This window comes from Tamandua tetradactyla, chromosome 4, assembly GCF_023851605.1.
Source record: "Tamandua tetradactyla isolate mTamTet1 chromosome 4, mTamTet1.pri, whole genome shotgun sequence".
Taxonomy (NCBI): domain Eukaryota; kingdom Metazoa; phylum Chordata; class Mammalia; order Pilosa; family Myrmecophagidae; genus Tamandua; species Tamandua tetradactyla.
Window position 1 is genome coordinate 109,251,079 of NC_135330.1, and position 15,958 is coordinate 109,267,036.

General features: G+C 36.0%; 1 long non-coding RNA gene across 1 annotated transcript in view; it reads left to right on the forward strand.

The window, feature by feature from the left end:
• Positions 1 to 15,702, forward strand: part of LOC143681305 (uncharacterized) — a 35,321-nt gene extending 19,619 nt beyond the window's left edge. The window contains exons 2-3 of the long non-coding RNA XR_013174526.1: positions 12,628 to 12,764; positions 15,527 to 15,702. This is a non-coding gene — a long non-coding RNA (uncharacterized LOC143681305). The remainder of the gene's footprint in view (positions 1 to 12,627; positions 12,765 to 15,526) is intronic.
• Positions 15,703 to 15,958: the final 256 nt, after the last annotated feature.

A 15,958-nucleotide genomic window follows, 5' to 3' on the forward strand; every position in this document is an offset into this window, starting at 1 on the left:
TTCAACAGTCTTATTAATTATTTTGTTATTTGAGTTCTCAGTTTAAAAGCTCCCAGTGAGATTGGTGGTTTGTCTTTCTCTCCTACTAATTCAGTAAGATTTTGCTTTTTATGTTCTGGGGCTATGCTTTTAAATACATGGTGCTGAAAATTAGTATATTGTGTTAGTGGATGTTTCTCTTTATCTTCTTAATAGTTTTGTCTTAAATTCTATTTTGTCTAATTTAATTTTTGCAATTGCAATTGCAATTTCCATCCGTCTGATTTAGCACACATCATTTTTCTATCCTTTTATTTTTAGTCTTTCTGGATAGTTATGTTTATTGTGTTGCTTATAGTTAGAGATTTTTAATTTATTATAATAATCTCTGTTGTTTTCCCCCAAATTTAAAAACTCTATTTCTAGATATTCCATATAAGTGAAATCACAGTGTTTTGTTTTTATGTGCCTTGATTATTTTACTTAGCATAATGTTTACAAATGTTCATCTATGTTGCAGTATATCATTTTCTTATGGCCAAATAATATTCCGTTGTGCCCATATACCACATTTTGTTTATCCATTCGTCTGCTGATGGACAGTTGGTTGTTTCCACCTTTTGGATATTTTGAATAATGCTGCTATAAACATTGGTGTGCACGTATCTGTTTGAGACCCTGATTTCACTCTCTTTGGGTATATACCTGGAAGTGGAATTGCTGTATTTATATTTAACTTTTTGAGGAACCACCATATTGCTTTCTACAGTGGCTGTAACATTTTACATTCCCAGCAATAGCATACTAGAGCACCAGTTCTATCATCTTCTTCTACACTTGTTATTTTGTGTTTTCCTAAATAATTGCCATCCTTGTTGGTGTGATGTGACATCTCACTGTTTTTTTTTCTTTCATAAATGAGATTTTATTGGCTGTTCTATAAATCAGCACACAGACATTATGAGCAATTTGTACACACCTCTTAATGTATGTACCAAAAATCTAAAAAAGCATGTATTGTAATTCTTTTCTAAAATTATTCCAGTGACTTTCCTGCTTAGAATTTGGAGGCCAGTTTTCCCTCAGAGAATATCAAGTACCAATATTTTCAAATGTTAATAAGGTGTTACATCATAAGTCCTACTAATTCACAATTAGTATCATACACACTACATACTCACACTTCCCATCTTTCATCGTACATAACAAAATTATTAGAAAAACCGGATGACCGTGACCCAAGATGTTATAACATGCACAAAGTTCTGACAGGGAGAGCCAAGATAAGGGAGCAGTTTTTATCAATAATTCTACTAAAAAACATGGGAATAGAAATAATTAAAAATGTTAAATGCACAACTGTGACTCCAAGTCATCATTTAGAATGCATTGTATTATAGAGCGTAAAACCCGCCATCCCCCACCCTATGGTATGTTAGTTGACATCCAAGACAGACAAGGCCTGCCATAATTCAGTATCCTACTATTTTCTGGTTGCACCAAAAAATAAACAACCAGTAAATGATTTCCTGTCTTTAAAAAAAATTACACTTGAAGAAATGGAATGAGGTGGGATTTCAATGTCCTTTTAAAAAAATGTTTCTTCTGGAGCTGCTAAAAACTTGCATTTACAAAATAGTTGATAAAAATATTCCTCTGGATTGTACAAGAATAAATAAACAGGGACCACTGATAAGACATAGTATATGATATTAATCAGATTTGGCTTCTTTCTCTCTTGCTTCACCAGAGGCTAGACTTGCCTCTTTTTTTTCTTTTTTTTTAGTTTCTCCATTTTCTGCAGGTAAATCTTTAGTTTCTTGATCAGTCACTTCAGCTTGTCTTCCCTTTGCTCTCCTTTTCCTTTTAGGTTGCACTTAGCCTTTCCTGCTGCCATTTTTGGCTTCATTTTCCACTTTTCCAGGAGCAGGTTTAACTGACAGCCTCACTGACCTCCTCTTGGGCTTCTCCTTCCCTGCCCCTTTGGCTGAGCTGACCTAGCTCTTAAGCATCTTAAGGATGCAGCAGGCCCAAGTGGGGTGCCGCAAACATGGTGTGCCCAGAGCCTTCATGAAGCTGGGCTGCTGGCCACTGCCACCAGAGCTGCTCTCATTGTAGTTTTCAGTCACATTTTCCTAATAGCTAATGATGTTGAGCATCTTTTCATGTACATATCAGTCATTTGTATAACTTCTTTGGAGAAATGTCCATTTAAGTCTTTTGCCTGTTTATAATTGGGTTGTCTTTTTATTGTTGAGTTGTAAGAGTTCTTTATATATTCTGGATATTAAACCCATATCAAATTTCTGACTGGCAACTATTTTCTCCCATTGTGTAGATAGTCTTTTCACTTTCTTAATAATGTTCTTTGATGCACACAAGTTATTAATCTTGATGAGATCCAATTTATCCATTGTTTCTCTTGTTGATCCCCCTTCAAGTCAAGAAATAGCCCATTACCAGCATCTCAGAAACCCGTCTTTTGCACCCTCTCAATCACTATGCTCTTTCTCCCCACCAAATAATGACCACCCTCCTGATTACTAATATCATAGATTAGTTTTACCTATTTTTGAACTCTTTATAAAGGGAATCATGCAGTGGATGTTCTTTTCTGTTTGGCTTTGTTGCTCAACTTAGTATTTGTCAGATTCATCCTTGCGATTGCACGTAGAAGTAGTTCATTCATTTTCTTTGCTGTGTAGTTTCCCATTAAAGATTATACCATGATCTGTTGTCCATTTTACTGTAGATCAACATTTGGTTATTATTAATAATACTGTTATAAATGCTATTGAATGTGTCGTTTGTTGCACTTAGGTACCAATTTCTGGTAGTTATATCAGTAGTTGTAGCATTGCTAGATGAAAGTGTATGGGTATGCTCAGCTTTAGTAGATATCCAAAGTTATATTAACAATTTACACCCCACCTACTTTGTATGAGAGTCCCAATTAGTCCACATGTATGTTAGTTATCTACCTTGTAATAGGTGAGTTAATCCATTTATATATACAATGATTTCTTATCTATTTAGACATATTTCCACACTCTTACTTGCATTTCTTTTTTTTATTTTTTTAAACTTTTTTTGTATAATATAATATTTATACAAAACAAAGAAAGAGAAAAAGCAATCATTTTTTTCCATTTCAAACCACACTTCAGCAAGTAGTTATAGACCAGATCCCAGAGTTTGTCATGGGCTACAGTTCTGTCATCTCAGATTTTCCCTTCTAGCTGCTCCAAAACACTGAAAGCTAGATGGAATATTTATATAGTGATTCAGCAGCCATGCTAGTTTGTTAAATTCCATTTTCTCAGTTATACCTCCTCCTTCTCCTTTAATTCTTCTCCCAATCTATGGAAACCTTTGGGTAATGTCTGTTCTGACTTTTTCATATTGAGAAGGGGTATCCACACTAAAGGATAGGGGGATGTAATTAACTGATAATCACGGAGAGGCTGGTTCCTCTGAATTTCAGGATTTATCTGACTTAGGAACCCTCCGGGAATTATATGTTCCAGGAAGGCCAACCTAGTGAATGAAACCTTTATAGAGTCTCAGTTCAAGCCTTAGGTATTTGTAAGAGTCAACAGGAGTGATATTGATCAAGGTTTAGTAAACCATGGCAATTAGCACAAACTGAAGCTTGCATAAGAGCAGCTTCTAGAATAGTCTCTTGACTCCATTTGAACTCTCTTGGCCACTGATTCCTTATTTTATTACATGTCTTTTCTCCTTTTTGGTCAGGAGGATGTAGTCGATTCCACGGCGCCAGGGCAGACTCATCTCCGGAATGTATTTTCTTTTTATCATGCTTTTCATTTGCTTCTCCCCACTTTCTGATGTATTAATAAATCTTCTATGTGTTCCTTTTTTTTTTTCTATACTGATTTGGAAATTATAGATTACTTTTCTGTTCTTTCAATGGCTTTATTTATTATTTTATATGCTCTATTTTGTGTGCTTTATTTATATTTATATGCTCTGGCTAAGCACAATACTGACTTTAGGGTACACAACTTCCCTGACCCCTCAGTGCTCTCATTTGGTTACTGCCATCTAAAGTTTTCTGTTTTTTTATTTTCACATGGGCAGGCAACGAGAATCGAACCCGGGTCCTCTGGCATGGCAGGTGAGCATTGTTGCCTGCTGAGCCACCATGGCCCGCCCACCATCTAAAGTTTTGGTGTACTTCTTTATTAAACAACAAAATATGTTTATTAACTTACCGTCAATTATTTATATTTACTAACATATTTTTATTGTAGTCTCTGCTGCTTGTTGATTCTCATATCCCACACTCTTTCTCTGGATTCACTTTTCTTCTTGCAGAATGAAGCATATTCTTTAATCGCTGTTTAGTGAACCTTTGTGAAAATTTCGAGTGAAATCAAATGGTTCCTAACCATATCGGACCCAGGTGCATCTTTTTGTAATATGTATCTGTAATGCCTTCTTTACCATCAAGAAATAAAAAACAGGGTGGGCCACGGTGGTTCAGCAGGCAAGAATACTTGCCTGCCATGCCAGAGGACCCAGGTTGGATTCCCGGTGCCTGCCCATGTATAAAAAATAAAAAATATAGATAATATAACACAAATTGTAGAAAAAGATATATTAATGTGAAAGTTGTTTTTTGCTTAGCTTGAATAAGTATATTAAACTATGGTCTTTCACATTAATATATCTTTTCCTACAATTTATATATGTTGGCTTGTTATTTTGTGGATTGATAAGGAAGCATGTAGTAGTCACATATTTATTTTCTTTTTCAGTATAACAGTATAAATACAGTTGATAACTGTATTTCAATATAATTGGTTTACTTCTTTTTATGTATTTCATATTAGGCACTTAAAAATGTTGTTTTGACAAGTGGTGTCCATAGGACTTACTATATGTCCAGGGGTTCTATCACACAAAAATGGCTCAAAACTAAGACCTAGGGCTTCAGCATCTTTATATTGTTTTGCCTGAGTCGGCTTTGTGAGATAGGGTTAAATTTAAGGGAAATGGTCTTGAATGAGAGCTAGGATCTCAGTGAGAGAGTGTCCTAGAGGTGAAGTGGTAAGAAAGGAATGACTGCTACCTTGGAGACCAGTGTAATTCAGAGCTATGGCTAAACTGGTACAAGACAGGAATGCAAGAAGGAATTGATGGGCTGCTGGTTAGAGTCTCTTTGACCCAAATTCTCTTTCATCATGCTAGACCTGAGGTTCTCACTTTTTCACGTGCATGAGTATTCTGAAGAGCTTATTCAAAATGCTCATTCTTGTGTCTTCTCCCAGTTCAGCTGAATTTGAATCACTACGGGTGGGGCATTGTACTTGTAATGCATATACTTCATAGATCAAGCTCTAAGAAATCTGTTACACATGAATTTTGCACAATCTTTTAAAGAGATCATTTGAAAAATGAAATGCATTGCATTTTACCATTCCTTTGCACTGCTCAGACATTCCCTTATTTCTGCTCCCTGGTGCACTTTTACTCACCTTTTAAGCCTAGGACACAGGTAGACTCCTCTCATTTATTCCTTCCCAAAGCCCACCCACTCCTTCCATAGTCTTTCATGCATTCCTCAGATGTAGGGATTCTATATTATATCAGAATTATTTGTCTGAACAACTGTGTCACTAGACTGAGATAGTTGAGGGCAGGGACTAATGTTTTTAATGCATTTTCTTCCCACATTTTAGATATTTGTTAAATTGAATTGAAAATGAAAAAAAGCCTCTTTTCATTCATCCTCATAGACTTATTTTATTCTAAAATCAACCTCTTGTAGATTCAAGCTTCTCCTTTTAAAAAAATGTCTTTATCTTTTTTTGTCTTTTCCTCTTATATCAAGTTCCTTGGGAATGCATACGTGTAGATAAACCTACATATATGAAAAAATACCCTATATTAGTTATTGTAGCGGTGCCTACCCAGTGCATTCTCCTTCTTACATATCAGCAAGCCATCCAAAAACAAAACAAAACGAAACACCTCTATTTCCCAGTCTTCCTGGAAGATGATAGCAATCATGTTACCCAATTCTGGGATGTGAACTGAAGTTATTAGGTGGGACTTCCAGGAAAACCTTTTGAAAGAACAGAGTTAGCTGGCTTGCCCTTTTCTCTTTGATTATCCTCTTCTTTCTATCTGGAACATGGACACAGTTTTGGGAGATGGGGCAACCATCTTTGAACTACAAAGAGATAAACACACGAAAGATGGTTTAGTGGAGCGGTGCAAGGAGCCTGGGGCCTGCTTGCATCATGGAGCTATAGACCAGCCCTGGACTTTCTACTTCTAGATTTCTTGTAACTAGAGAAAAAAATGAAACCCTAATTTATTTAAACTACCCTCTGTCCCTCCCTTCCTTCCTCTCTCTCTGTCTCACTTCCCTCTCTTCCCTCTCCCTCTTTCCCTCTCTTTCTCTCTCTCTCTTTCTTGTTGACTGTCTGCAGTAGAATGCAAATCCTGACTGATAGTTATCTAGCCTTATCAATGACTAGGGTATGTTCATATTAGCCTATGTTAGCAGCAGAAAACTAACTAAAGAGCTAGCCATTACTTGGTTGCTAATTTGACCAATATTGAGAACAAATGTGTTTTCTATCTGGTCTCTTTATCCTAAACACTCACTAAATCTTCCCCATGCTTGAATTGGCCACCTAACTTACCTGATAAAATGCAGTGAATGGCTATATGTCAACTTGGCTTTCTCCAGATTAGTTGGAGATGTTTTATTAAAAAGTAAGAAGTAATATGTTTGTATCTGTAAATAGGAAATTGATTAAATAAATTATTATATATCACATGATATAAAATGCAAGCATTAAAAAATGCAAGCCTTTAAACAGATGCTGTTTATCTATATTCATTGACATCGGAAAGAGCTATCACATGGTTGAACTGTAATCCAATAGCCTTGATTCTTGAAGATGATTGTGTAGCCATATAGCTTTTAAGGTATGCCTGTGTCATTGTGAAAACCTTGAGACTGATACTCCCTCTATCCAGTGTATAGACAGATGAATAAGAAAATAAAGACAAAAAAATCAATCAATAACTTCGGGGGTATGGGATGTTTTGGGTGTTCTTTTTTACTTTTATTTCTTATTTTATTCTTCTTATTTTTTTTTTGGAGTAACGAAATTGTTCGAAAGTCTATTGTGATAAATGCACAGCTATATGATACTGTGAACGATTAATTGTACACTTTGGAGGATTATATGGTATGTGAATATATAAATATATCAATAAAGTTGCATTAAAATAAAAGAGCTATCATGACATACTGGCAAGTGAAGAAAGTTTATAAAGCAAGCAACATATATATTAATGTCATGTTTGTAAAGGCCATATGTATTTATACTTATATAGGGCTGCCTCAAAAGATGTTTAACATAGCCCCCAATAATTAATAGTGATAAAATTTCAGGTGATTTTTACTTTAATTCTCATAGTTTTATATATTGCTTGCATTTCTTATATGACTGTGAATGAATGATCTTTAACAAATAATAAAACTACTTTCTTTTAAAAAATGAAGTATAATAGTAAGAATATTCTTATTAAACACAAAACTTTTTTTTTTAAGAATATTAAAACAACTCCTTGAGAGCAAAGGACAAGATTTTAAGTTATCAGAAAGAATTTGAGCCTTTGGACTCCTCCCTCTGGGAGCTTCGCATTGCCTCATTAAAGTCTGACTCAAACCTTACGCTGGAAAGACAACATAAAGCTGCACGTCCTACCTGAGCACAGCCTTCCAGCCATCCCAGCCAAGGCACCAGACTGTGATCGAAGTCATCTGGGACCCAGTAGACCAGCCCCCTTTGCAGCCAAATGCTGCAAATGGCCTCTGTCGACCCCATATGGAACAGAAGGTCACACAGCTGAACCCCAAACTATATAGCATCATGATAAATAATAAAATGATTATTGTTATTGTTAGAAAAAATAAAAGATCTTGAATTCTCAGCATTCATCTCTCCTGGGATGGTGGTCCTACCTGATCCTTACCATCCAAGGATTGCTCTACAGTGTACAAGGAAGTGTGGGAGTTCCTTCTCAGGGCTTCTCTGTCCTGTATCCATACAGTGGATAAAAGGAGTACCAGTCACAGATTTTCACATTCACATGGTCACACCTTGACAGCTATATAGCTATACAGTCATCTTCAAGAATCAAGGCTATTGGGTTATTGTTCATCCATATGATACCTCTTTTGATGTCAACTTACTTTACAACTGTTCATCTTAAAATTTTTCTACTATTAAACACAGGAAGCCATGAAATGATTAATATGTTTAAGAAAAAGAAAAGGGGCATTTACTAAAGCATACAAGATTTAACATATTTCTAAAGAAGACACGTACTAAAATAGATCACAAAAATGTACAATCATCATTGTGAAAATCACCAGGGACCCTGTAATGCAAGTTTTTAAAATTTTATTTATATGGAACCATCTGCAGTTTTACAATAGCAGTGGCCTAGGAGGCATGTTGGGAAAACATATCTTCTCTCCAAGCATTTATAATCTAGCTTGAGAAGTCAAATATATCCAGGCAGCAAGATAACCAATAAAAGACTTCTGTCTTATATGCATGTCATATACATATACAATATGCACCATAATGATTTTAAGGATGCAAAATCATCACTTAGGCCAGGGAGATTCAGCAAGTGCTACAGGGTGATATCCTGAAAATTGGGAGCAAGTCTTACAGGCACACGGGGAAAAATACCTTCTCTGTTTCAAAGGACTTTGTTGAACTAGAAATTCTTTATCTAATATACCCTTTAATTTTTTTCTCCAATCCCCCCATTTAAACACTGTTTCTCTTAGCAGTGAAATTTGCATTCTATGAAGTATTTTATGTAAGATATTGAAACTAGCTTCTCAAGAGAGAAAGCAGTGCTATGTAGTTCAGATAGAGCTCAAGTGGTATGAAAAATAAATCTTAAATTAGCTTGATCTGGAATCTGTTGTGAAATACCACATTTATAAACTTAATAAGAGTCATCTGAGTTGCTTGAAGGTCTATTTTCTAGGTACTTGTTCAAGTCTTTCTTTCACTTATGTGGATTATTATTTATGATGTTAGAAATCAGTTTAATCCAACTCAGGTAACAAGAAACCAGATTCTTAGGCTTTTCCTTGGTTGGGTACCTCCTTCAGCTTCTAGCAGAAGCCTATTCATACTTCATACTCTCAACACATAGTTACTGAATGAATAAACACTTGAATAAAGAAGGGAGATTCAGAGAAAAAATAGCATGATCTATTTAATATTTACATTCTAGTAAATATTTCGACTGCTAAAATTGAAACCAAACCTCCTTGTCTATGAATAGATGATATTTAAAATGTTTTAAACATATTATTTTTTAAAAAATCATGTTGATCGTTTTTCAAATTATGTTTTGAAAATCATTTTCCCTGTACATATCTTGCTATTTCTTGTTTTCTCATAGATTCATTGTCTTTATCTAGTTATGCTAGATCAGCTTTCAGGTTTAAGCTTCCAAAACTTTACTTAACTCATTGCACTCTTTAAAAACAAGGAAATGATAAAGCCCATGAGGTCACTGTTTCTACCTATAAAGTGGATTAGTAATTTGCTAAATTGTTCTTTCTCCTTGCCCGCATTTTAAAAGCTCTTTTTTTGGCCGGGGGATGGGGGGGTAGGGTGTGTCAATGGACATATATTCATTTTTTAATAAAGAAAAATATCAAATTTTATAAAAAAATACACTAGATCTTAAAAGGATATAAAAGGGTTTATTTTAACCAGACGCTGCACAAACTTGTGGGTTTGGGTGATTGTGGACCAAATATTTTGTCCCTATTTTCCATTGTCACTGTACTTCAATATGAGGCATTCAACAATTTAGCAAGTTCAAGGTGAACAGCTCTCCTGCCTTGCTGGGAACAGATCCTAACAGGTAGTTACTGTATTTAAAACTCTTTGAAGAAGAAAGGTGTTATTTAAGTATTAAGCATTTTATGAACATCCTGCCTTTAAAAACTCAAAGGGAAAGACAAAAGAACCTGTCCTTATCAGTATTTCAAATTAAACTGGGAAAGATAAATTATTTCCAAACCATCTAATCTTCCCTACCTACCTCCCTCACTTCGCCACGAATCTAAATTTCAGTCAAATCTACAGGTGCAAAGAAACATGCATCAACCTCTAATTTTCTTTCTATCTCTAATAAATGCATTTACTACAGGAACTTCCTTACAAGTTTGTTTGTACACACAACTTTAGAGGCAACAGTTTGCTTCTGCTAAGGAGGGCTAACAATATTCTCATAAGGAGTGCAACTTGTCTCCCAGAATGGGTGGAATAATACAAGGATTTGGCCGTTTTGTTTGGGATCTCATAAAGCATATTGTGTCAAGCCCGTTAACCATGATAAAGTAGTACAGATTTGCCTGGGTGTAATACTCTTTTCTGGAAGAATCATCAACATACATTTAGAGATTAGTTATTGGGAAGTTTTTACTCTTTTTCAGGAAATCAACAACAATTTGAATAAAATTGTCAGTTAAAGTAATCGACTTTATTGGACCCTTTGAATGAAGTCAATTTTTATGACTTACGCGCTTGGTTCTCACCCCAGCTTTTTAACCTTCCAAGTCACAATTCCAAAGTCATCTAGCCTGAAACTGGCCAAAGAGCTCATAATTTTATAGTAATTGTTATTTTAAGAGAGTCTATTTGAATTTTAAAACAATGTTAAGGAGTCCCAAATAACAGCTTTGAATATCTGTCACAGGTATAATATTTCAAAAAAAGAATACGTCTCAATGGATTAGAGACTTGACCGAGACCTTCATCAATTTAGACTGGATAATTAAAGGATATAATTTTTGGCCTCATGGGATGTGTTTTGAATTTAACACCAGCTATTTTTGATAGAAGGTAGAGTCTGGGTATTTCAAATGAAATGGCACCATGTTAAATTAACTGTACTGAAATAAGAACCTCTTTCTCATCATGATATTACCCTCACAAATACAGAATGATGAATTAAAACTTAGACTGTACTGATTTGAAGGTATGAAATCCCATCTCTACTCAAGATGCCAAAGGTTTGCAAAATCATGGTTACACAGAGAACTGTTTTGCTTCCGTCCAAGTGTGTAAATTTAAGTTTCTATAAAGATCAAACTTCTTGCCTGACTACAAAGTTAACAATTTCAATTAAAAATATAATTCCCTTCTGAATGTATGAGATCTGAAAAAGCATGATTTAAGTTAAAAGCCTCAGCCCATTGTGTGCTAGTATTCTTGCAGTTGTAGCATAATGTCAAATAAGTATCATTGTATCTCCCAAGAAAGATGACCAAGAATCAGATGGCATCATTTGGGCCATCCAGGGAGTCTTTTACACTACATTATTGTCACTTGGGATCCCCACTAAGATGATTGGGACAGGTGTTTTGTGCCACTTAACTTAGTTTATTTATTGATTCCAGAATGAGAATGTAGAGTTGGTGTAAGGGAATACTACTCTGTTAATGTGGGAAACCTATACTTAAAAATAACTTGGAAATTCAGGGCAACCTAATACTAACAGGCACTCCTCTAATCTTGCCCTCACACTTTGGTCCCCTCTTATATTCTCTCTGCAAGGATAACACTCCCATTCCCCAGCTGCTGGGCATATAGTGGCTGCTGTGAGCTCATAGCAGGATCTCTCACTGGAAATTGCCCTCTGCCACAGTGAACTGCCCCAACCAAGGAACCACTTCCTCTTAGGGGCAGCTGTGGTCAATGACAGGGGATAAAAGGATGAGCTCCCTGGCCTCAATTTGGGACAATTTAAGAGGCCATCCCAGCTTCAGAGCTCCTTGTGGGATTGGCTAAAACCTCAATTGCAAGGCCTTAGGGGACAGCTCCTCTGCTCCACTTTCTTAAAGATGGATCTCCCGAAAGCACTCTCCAGTTAACCTTTTGCAATGCATACGTCATATCACAGTCTGTTTCCAGGGAAGCTAATTGAAGCCAATTGTCATCATGGGCTGGCCTACTGCAGGGCAGAATGTGTGGCCACATAGACTGACCTTGGGACAAAAATAGTACTCCCATCACCCTAAGCTGGAGCCAATATCACCAGCATCAAACCATTTCTTTGAATTAATCCTGAAAACATATGCTATGTAAGAAAGTTTATACCTTAAATTAATATATGAGTTTCTTAGCAGAAAACAAGGAACCCCCACCACCGCCCCAAGAAGAAGACAATTTACAGTATAGGGAAGAGCAGATGAGTGAAAGGAAAAGGAGAGTAGAGAAAAGACTTTATCTGGCCTGATTGGGAGGATGAGTTCATAGTGGGGTTCCCTAAGTCAACTGATATGTTTCCGTGTGGCTGAGGGGGTGAGAGAAGTTCATCTGAGGACAGTGGGTATCCTGGAGTCAGAGGTGCTCCAAGGGAGTCACCTGGCAACTTTTGATTGAAGATATCTCTAAAATGAAGCTACTGTAGACCCTTCCTGCCCACAGAGGTACCTTTCTCTTCTGAACTCCTTTTCCCTCTCATTTTGGGGCTAAATCTTATTTTGCCTTTTGTGTCATTTAAATATTTCATGGGAGTACACCTTTTCTCACATTTCTTTCTGATGTTTTCTAGTACTAACAGAGCCATGCATGTGATAGGGCTTACGTCAGTCCCTGCTGTGGATGAACGAATGAACAGATAAATGCTAAGACAGAAAAATATCAAGCGAGAAAAGAAAAAAGCATTCGTGACTCAAAGGTCCTAAATCTGTGAGTTCAGAAATCATTTAAAATATAAAGTTTATATATCTATTGGATAGATATTTTTTACAGTGGCTGATTTCAAATAATATTTTTGAGATAGCTCTTTTAATCTTGTTATAAGAGATAATAAACCTCACGTAATTTCAGCACATGTCACAGTCCAGCAAGAGCAGAGAGGCTTACCGGAAGACTACATGACTGATATAAACTCTGAGTCATAAATGGCTTCTTTTTGTTCAGGGATCTGAGTTACAGAAGATCCCTCTCCTTCTATTAAAGACAAGGTTTTGCCTTTTCACAGAGAACAAAGATGCGGACTGCAGAGTATTTTCTGTGTCTAAATGGCTGTAAAATGATTCCATTTCCAGGGCAAAATAACCAGGCTCCTATTTCTCTTGGACAAAGTCTTGATACATTCCTTTCTTCCCCTTAATCTCATTGACGTCCAGGTAAAACATTTCTAGGAATATTTGGAAATGAGGATAATAACCATTTCCTTTTACCACTCTCTATTTTTCCAGTAAGGATAATTTATTCCTTAATTGATGCTTATTAAGAGTAGCCCACAGTTACTTCTCACTTCAAGTCAAATATCTAACTAAAAATATTAAAAATCAGCCTCTATGTATTCCTAGAGTAAAATCTGCAGGCTTAATCTTTCAGTGTATAATTACTTAAAACATGTAAATGTGTGTGAGCTTAATATTGGACCAAATAATGATCTTCTTTTAAAAGATTAAAACATTTATGCTTGGAACTCATTCCTTTGGGCTCAGTACAAGACTCAAGCTAGTCTTCAGTGATATTACTCATTCCCAGTGAGACAAACTATTTTTAAAAAGGCATATTCAAAGTCACAATCAATAAATGGAATCTGTCCTGAAAATTTATTAATATTTTATTGTAGTAAGCGCTTAATTACCTAGAAACACACGTTAACCTGAAATGCATTTGTTGCACTCTTTTGTCAGGAAAGACAGGCGAATTACAGGAAAAACTGATGGTAGAGACTTAGTAGCAAAAGCAATTTCCAAAGAGAAACGTTTCCTCAAGAAAGACTTCGTATGTCCCTCTTTGGCCCATGAACAAATGGTGATTGAATTCCCCAAGTTTTACCCCATTGAATGTGACTGAAATTATTCTGGCCAAGAAAAATCTCAATAATGCTCCCACAGAATTTTTTTTTTTTTTTTAAATACAATAGCTTTCTGGTGAACTCGCCAGGAAATTGCAAAATGCAATTCAAGTTACTAAATGGATTAGTGTTTTGTTTGTAGTTATGAAATACAAGCCAATTACCTTTGGAGGACATCTTTTAAAGATAATTTAAGTTTCAAAAGACTAAATGTGGTCTTTTTTTCAGAAGATAGTTAGGTACTAAGAGTTTTTGTTTAAGTAAAATAAACTTGTAAATAATTAGAATAAAACAGATTTAAAATATCATTAGCATTTTAGGAGGATACTTTTTTTTTTTGTCCTACTGTCTGGTGGGGATAGAGGCCATGCATTCAAATAATTGAAATGGAAGTTGAATATTTTTGTCTAAACTATGAGGGGACTTTCCATTCGATGTATAGTATTAAAATGCCAGCTGGATATAAGGAACATATGAATTGCTTTCCTCTTGCATTGCCCAATACCAGCTCTTATCAAACAGATCTAAAGTAAAGTCAACAAAAAGGTTCATAGGCTTATGCTATTCTTGACAGATTTCCCCATAAGGTAAATTATATGGCAATGATCAATAAATGACTAATTGTATCAGAATGCTTTAGTTCATTGCACAAAATAATGTACTGAGAAACCCATAAAAGCTGTGTGTTAAAAGGGAAGCAGACCTCAGTTAACAGAATGTCCAACAAAGTGATAAACTTGAATTTCTGCGGAAATACTTTCCCCTTTGAAGAGTAGAGAGCCGTGCTTTGCATCCTGTAGATGAGATCACACCTGTGAGGGTAATTAAGGTAGATGGATAAGCACTACAGTCCATTAATTAAAGTAGACACTGAATGGTTCCTGGTGGCAAGAGCCTTTAGCTTGTGTGCCATTTAATCTTAAAATTTTAATCAAAGGAGCAATTACGATGGTTCTGTCCTAGGACTGAACTTTTTGGTTTTGCTAAAAATGCCCACTTCTTGGTTCTGTGATTGCTCAGAGTTTAAATATGTTATTTTAATGATAAGTAAAGAGAAGTTAGTTCTCTCAATTATGATAGACAAATGAAGATTTATTACTTGGGAATAGCTTTCTGAGGGTGGCTGTCTTTCTTTTCCATCTTTAAACTGATTGCTCTGGCCCAGCTGCCTTGATTTGCTGTGTTGTAGGGATGGGTAGAATGATGACGGGAATAGGCTCTTAGGCAGAAATATTAGGCAGAGTTATTCTGCCACATCAGATTATGAAGTACGACTGTGGCTACTCAGAGATGTTTCTGCTTAAGCCCTTTCTTGACTAATGCCACTCAAAAGGTTGGTGTGTCAACAACCTTTTCTTTCTCAAAGCCCTAACCTGAGTAACAATATCTCTAAATCTGCATCATTAGCTGGTTCTAATCCTCATGACCTGGACCTGCCACACAGATTTATTACACTTAAATCTCTGTGGATGATAATGAGATACAAACTTTATTCATTTATTAAAAATGAGCATCGTCTTTGTACTGTACCCTGGACAGGCAGCTGGGAATGCAAAAATGGAAAGGCATATCTTTAATTTTCTCTTTCGATTTCCATTTCGCATGTCATTTTGCTAACCTGACATCAACACAGGGATTACAGAACGAAGAAATGGGTCCATGAAGCTCACATTGGGTCAGGAAGGGAGTCTCTTCCTCAAGGCAAGCAAAGAGGAAACTTCAAAAGAAATGCCTCTGAGCTCTTAGGTTTATACATTACTAATGGAGTTGGAAAGGTCTTCAGTTCAAGATGATGATTCTCAGGGATTGCAAGACAATAAAGGATTCAATTATATGTCCTCTGCTCAATTTCCTCTGTGAGAAAATCATATACACATAAAATTCTAACTCATTATCTTCTCCTGAATCTGCTATCTTAGATGATGACACCAGAATCACTAACTAGCCAGGCCATTGCCCTGAGTACTTGTCCCCAAGGCTTGTTGATCCTACCACCCAAACATCTTCTGAGTGGTGATTCAGGTCTTCATCTTCTCTGTCCTCCTTCAACACAATCCCTTAGCCG